Here is a 6314-nt window from a genome sequence, read left to right as displayed (position 1 = left end):
GTTGGAGTTCAGTGTCCAGTTTGGGGTAATACATTACAAGAAGGATGCAGACAAACCAGATAAGATCCAGAGATAGATGGTGAAGATAATAAGCAGTTAAAAAGCAAGCTGCATGAGAAGAAGTTGAAGGAACGGGGGTATGTTTAATTTGGATAAAAGGAGATTGGGAGGAATATGCTAACATTTTAAATATTTAAAATACTGCTGTAAAGATGATGGTGAAACCTCCCTCGACTAAGACACAAGACAATGGGTTTAAACTACAACAAAGCAGATTTAGATCCATCTTGTGGGGGGAGCAGGGGGAGTGAGGGAAGGCTTCCTAACTTGTAGACCAGTAGGACAATGGAACAAGCTATTTATGAAAGTTTGATCCTATAATATATTCTATTTTTCAACTCTGCCTAACCAAAGTCTGGAAGTGACAAGAGGGGGACACAATTCTATATTTAATGACAAGATATTTTCAACTTTTAAAACAGAGCTATATATTATTTAATGCAATTGTGCCTTTAAAGATGGTGGGCACAATTTTAGGAAGTACTTCCAGAGAAATCTATGTTTAAAAACAATTGGGTATTACTGGTAGGTGCAGTCTTGGGAGTCTGCTGATAAAGTTTAATTCACTGCTGTGATTCATTCAAACCAGGGCTTCTGTACCTTTAACAGTAAAGTTTCAGGGAGTTCCTGGCTCTGTATTGATCCTTTTCTCTCCTAAGTCTGTGTAGGTGTTAATTGCATCTCGTTAGCCTGTTATCCTGTCTAGCTACTGTGTTACGCAATCAACCAAGATTCATTCAGGGACCTGCTCAATACAGAGAAGCTGCGGTTTGATTCCTGCCCTTGGTAACGTTGTTACATGGTACAACTTACTTTTGAACTTAAAGTACATTTGTTACAAAGTTAAGCATAGAATATAAATCATAAAAGGGTGAAATGCCATGGCACATACAACAAATAGACCAAATACAATGGGGGAAGGGGGATATACTGATGCAGAATACTATTTTATACCCATAAAAGTATCTACAAACTATATTTTATTACAAATACAACTTATATTCTATACAAATAAAAATAATAATATAATAAAAGAAGAAGAGGAAGGAAGGAAGAAAAGGTAGAAAAGAGAAAGCATCCCCAAGAGGGGGCAAATACTGCAAAAAGGGCTTTTTGCCATTTGGAGGGTCTTCACATTGGAGCGGGGGCAGGCAAAAAAAGGTTTCTTGCTACACACTGATGCAAACAAATTGTTTGCCTATTTGGACTCCCAGACTAAAGAATCTTTCCAATATCTGTGAGAAAATAATACGTGTTTCTGTGCAAAGTAGCTATGTCTTTTTTTAAAAAAACTTTCTTTACATAGGAATTCAAAAAGAAGAACATTTCAAAGGAAGAGGCACCTCCTGGATTACAAACAGTAGGTTGGGCAGAAGTACATCTCACTTCCAGAGGTCCCTTGTCACAAACTACTTTAACATCCTCAGAGTCTGACTGAACCTCTCCACCAAGCAATCCATTTGGTGGTGGTAAATGGAGGTTCTGACTAGGTAGACCAGGGGTTGTCAACTGGGGGTACACGTACCCCTGGGGGTACTTTGAAAGGTCCCGGGAGTAACACGGGGGCGGGTGGGGATGGAGCACCACCACCCCTGTCACCACCTCACAGAAGCAGGGCCAGGGTGGGGCAAGAGTAGGGCTGCACAGATGCTGTGCTGCCCCTGCTCTACATCTGGCAGCTCGCCAGCCACCCCCACCCACTGCTCCACGTCCGGCCACTCACCACTCGCTCCCAGGGGTATACTTACTAAAAAAAGGTTGAAGAACCCCAAGGTAGACTTTCAGAAATGCTCATACCTCTTGCAGAAGATGGGACATGAAGACTGTGTCTTAACCTATTTATATTTCTCATGGGAGGGCCACCATCAAGAAAATTTTTAGAAGTTTTCTGGCCACTATTTGAGCCAAGGTACTGTGGATTATCACTGCCTCTGAGTACTGGCTAGCATAATCCACAAGGACCAGATAAAATGGCACCCACTTTTCCTAGCATCCTAAAACATCTATCCCAACCCACCCAAACAGGGTACCCAGCAAGGGTAACAGAATTGATGGTGCTTAAGACTGTGGGTGTAGGGTCCCCAGCTGGCACTAGAGGTCTGAGGACCAATAGTCCTTAATATTCTGTTAAATTCTTAGCTGAAAGACTCTGGAAAGCACATTTTCCTGGGTCTTCTCAAGCTCTAAATGGATCACCCATGGTACATTACGTGTCAGCTTCAACACCTGAGCTAGATTTCATGAGGCCCAGAACCTGGAAATCTCCAGCTATTGCAGGGATTGTATAGGTTCTCTGTTCAGAGTTTTCTATCAGAACCTCAGAGAACCACAAATAGACATAACTTCAGTCCAAGAATGGACAGTCCTGGCACCAGTGCCAGGGATGACTACACAAGAAAGACAGAGGGTTCCCCTTTCCCTGGATCTAGTACTGGCTCTTGGTTGCAATCCTCTTCTGGCCCTGACTGCATGGCCCCAGGTTGCTGAGCCAGCACCTATCATTTTGAGGAGCAGGATTGGATTCCTGGGCCAAGTACATGACCTTCATTTAGTGGGTCATGAGCTATGCCCAGGTTTTCTCACTTTCTATTCTTGTAAACTCAACCCTTTGGCCCATCTGGAGACTCCCCACACTCTAATTCCACCTCTAAACATTCCTTAATGAGGTAGGTTGCCTCAGTTCCAGGAAAAGCCTTTTCACCCATACTCGCAACCCCAAGCAGTGCTTTAGAGTTTATGCCTTCTCCATGAGCCCTACTCAATCTAAAATGGGGGATGTATGGGTGTCATAATTTCATGTGGCTTCAGGCCCTAGTGTCCTGTAAACTGATCATGCTTCCTCGGTCAGGCAGAGCAGAAGTTTGGTAGCCTACTACTCCCAGGGCCACTAATACACTTGAACATTTCTAAAAATGCTTCAGGCTCCTTGTCAGGCCTCATTTGGTAAGTATTCCCTCCACTTCTGCCTGAATTAGGGATGCCATGGCCACTTGTGCTCTGTACATCACTTGTTCCAGCAATTTAACCATAAAGTGCTACTGCTCCTTCTGGCACTTCTGCAGAAACTTCTGCTGCTGAATCTGGAGCTGCTGAAACACCTGCTGCTGTTGCTGAAATGCTTGTTGCTGCTCACTATACAGCCTCTCCATCTATTTCAGCACAGCCTGGGGGTCCGCTCTGCTGGCTTAAGGCTGAGGAATGCCTGTGTTTGTCAGCACCTCTAAGTGTGTTGAACAAGGTTGGTGTGCCAGCTCCCATGCAGACAGGATTTGTCCCCTTAGGAATTGTGATGGCCAGAACCAAAGTGGTTAATGAGCAACTTATAGCAAAAAGATCTGCTTCTTGCAAGTATCTGGTAAAGGCATATAGTAAATATTGGCTAGGACAAAGCTTGCAAAATTGTTTCCCGCAGACATATTCTGTCTGTCAGAAGCATAACCGTAATGTTAAAATTTAACTGTCTGTACCAATCATAAGACTAACATGGGTCCCAAGAAGCAGAACTAGAAAACAAAACTGCAAACTTAGCTGAACTAATAATTTTTGCTTAAAAGTCAGTAAAATTGACAACCCTAACCACAAGGTATAACACATTTCAAAAAATTCCAAGTGGGTTGAACTTAGGCGGGGAAAAATGCTAATCTTAGACCCCAAAGTGATGTGGTGTGACTTTCTTATTGGGTAAACCCAAGTTTAGGGAGTAACCTATTATAATAATTTCTAACACCTTTTAACCCCATAGGGTACCAGCTGTAGGGTAAGATTGTGAGTGGCTCTAAAGCCAACAGATTAGCATAGGACAGGATATAAAGGAACATGCATGTCAGGTGACCAGTAGGAAGGATGGAACAGAATAGTCATTGCTGTTCCAAGCCGGGACTCCAGACTCCCAGTGTGAGCAAGGACCAGAACCTGACTGAGGGACCTTCCCCGGTGCTCCCTCCAACAGCATGGATCGGGGGCGCCTGATTCACTGGATCAACTTGACATGTACCTAGCACTGAGGGACTATCGATAAGTTGTCAGCCAAGTGGGAACTCTTTCTCAATTTGTCTATCTGTTTTTATTATCACTGCCAATTTTTTACTTTTATTGTTACATTGTCTGTTTATTAGCTTAACCTTTTTATTAATGGTTATACATGTAAACTATATTTTACTGCTTAAACATATTTTTGTTGCTATTTTGCTGGTATAAGTAAAATTTATCTTTACTGTTACAAATGAAACTTGTCTTTGCTTCACTCCCAACTCTGCCTCCTCGATCCTGAACCAAGCAGTCCAGGGGCTGATATAGTTGCAGCACCCAGTCAACCTGCAACTAAATTGATAAACTCACAGTGCCCAGCTGGGCTGTGACAAGGAGTCCCTCAGCAAGTCCAAACAATGGTTCATAACAGAAACAATGAGCCTTGCCCAAAACAACAAACCACCAGACAAAACAAAGCCTTTGGCCTTTCTTCATGTAGCAGGAAGAGACCATTTAGCTCATGTTTAAATATTGGTTTAAGGGAGCTTTCAGTCTTCATGCACCTAACTGGAAAAAAAAATTGTGTGAACTTGTGTGAAAAATAAAAATGTTGGAATTACAAATGCAAAGTGAACTGGTGAGTAAAATTTAAACATTTTGACTACTACTTGTTTGTCCTCAGTCCTATCTGCTTTTTTAAGAAGCTCATTCCAAATACCAATGCATTAACAGTACCACATGCTTTTGAGGAGTAATATGGCATCTAAAGTCACTGAAGACAAAGTAAAATGCCATTTCAGAAAGGATAACTGGACTGCTAAGGTGTCCAAAAATTTTTTCCTAGAATTTTATTTAAATTTAGAGCTAGATTGCATATTGATTTGGTTTATAAGTATAGACACATTCCCCATGTAAATAATAAATAAATTTAGAGATTGAATAAGCTTTAGGTACAAGTGCAAAAAGAAGCCCCCAATCTATACAGGAGCTAGCTCAAACTAATGTGTTGCCTCTTCCAGTAGAGTGCTAGTTGTTTTTTTTCACATCTGTCCCACAAAGGTTAATGATAGCAATACACATTTTGTTAAGATAGGAATCAAGTTGCTACACTTAATATCATGTTATTAGAATATTAAATACTTTTGAAGAACATCGGGTAATGAAATCAATAATGAGGAAAGTGTAGTAATTTGTAATCTCTCTATGAATTCATTATTAGTTAGATAGCAAATATTCATCCATCCCACTGTATGACCTCTTACAATACACTCAATTCTGAGAACAAAGTGTCTTTCACCCTAGAATACTGTTGGTCCTATAATCACGTTGCCTTTAGTCTCCTAATCCTGGAATGCTATTGTTATTATTTTAATGCTCTGCAGGTTTAACAGATACACACTCAAAAGAAGGCAGCTGGCCTGATACAGTTCCTTTTCTTGTAAAGAACTCTAATGTTTTCCACTTTAAACCTCTGAGGAACATCTTTTTCCACTAAGCAAAACATTAATGTTTTCCAAAAGAAAAAGGCTTCTTATAAGTATCCTGCATTTATCCATGTAAAGCAGTGTGACAGATTAGTAGCACCCTTTTTTTCTGAGCATACCCCAAATAACAAGTAGCTCTCTATCAGAAAAATACTACAAAACATTTTGGGGGTGTCCAGATGAGCGTGCATGTGCCTGTTGCAGCGTCTCAAAAACCAGATTAAGACACTGCAAGAGGCATGCTGGAAACAGAAAACCACTCTCTGCACTGCATATTTGCAGCACAGGCTCTACATTTGATACCTGAAAATCCGGGTATCAAAAAAACCCTGTGGAATAAAAACAGCAGAGGGCAAGGGTCCTGCAGCATGCCAACCCCGTGGAATAAAAACAGCAAGGGTCCTGCAGCATGCCCTGAGGCAACCGGAGGCTGGGTCCTCCAGAGAGATGCTATGGCATCTGGCCAGAGTGTCTCTATGGTGCTCCTGCTGTCCCAGCATGCTACCTCAGTGTGCTGGGGCAAACATGAGTGGGGCAAGCTGCAGTATGACCTGGACCTAGGTGCTGTCCCATGTAAGTAGGAATGTGGGGGTAGGGGGTGGTGTAAGGGTGGGTATGGGGGAAGTGAAGGGTTTACGGGTGGGTGCATGAGGTTTGTTGTTGTGGGTTGTGGGGGGGGGGCAAGGGGAAGTGCATCATATGCTCAACTCCCTACCCACCCCCTGCAGTACACAGCCCCTAGGTTCTGGCAGCAGCAGCCAGTTGTCCATTGGCTCTAATTATCAAGGTATTCAGGGTATA

Source organism: Crocodylus siamensis, chromosome 4 (genome assembly GCF_052110815.1).
Source record: "Crocodylus siamensis isolate JL-2025a chromosome 4, ASM5211081v1, whole genome shotgun sequence".
Classification (NCBI taxonomy): Eukaryota; Metazoa; Chordata; order Crocodylia; family Crocodylidae; genus Crocodylus; species Crocodylus siamensis.
Note: the sequence above shows the minus strand (reverse complement) of the source record.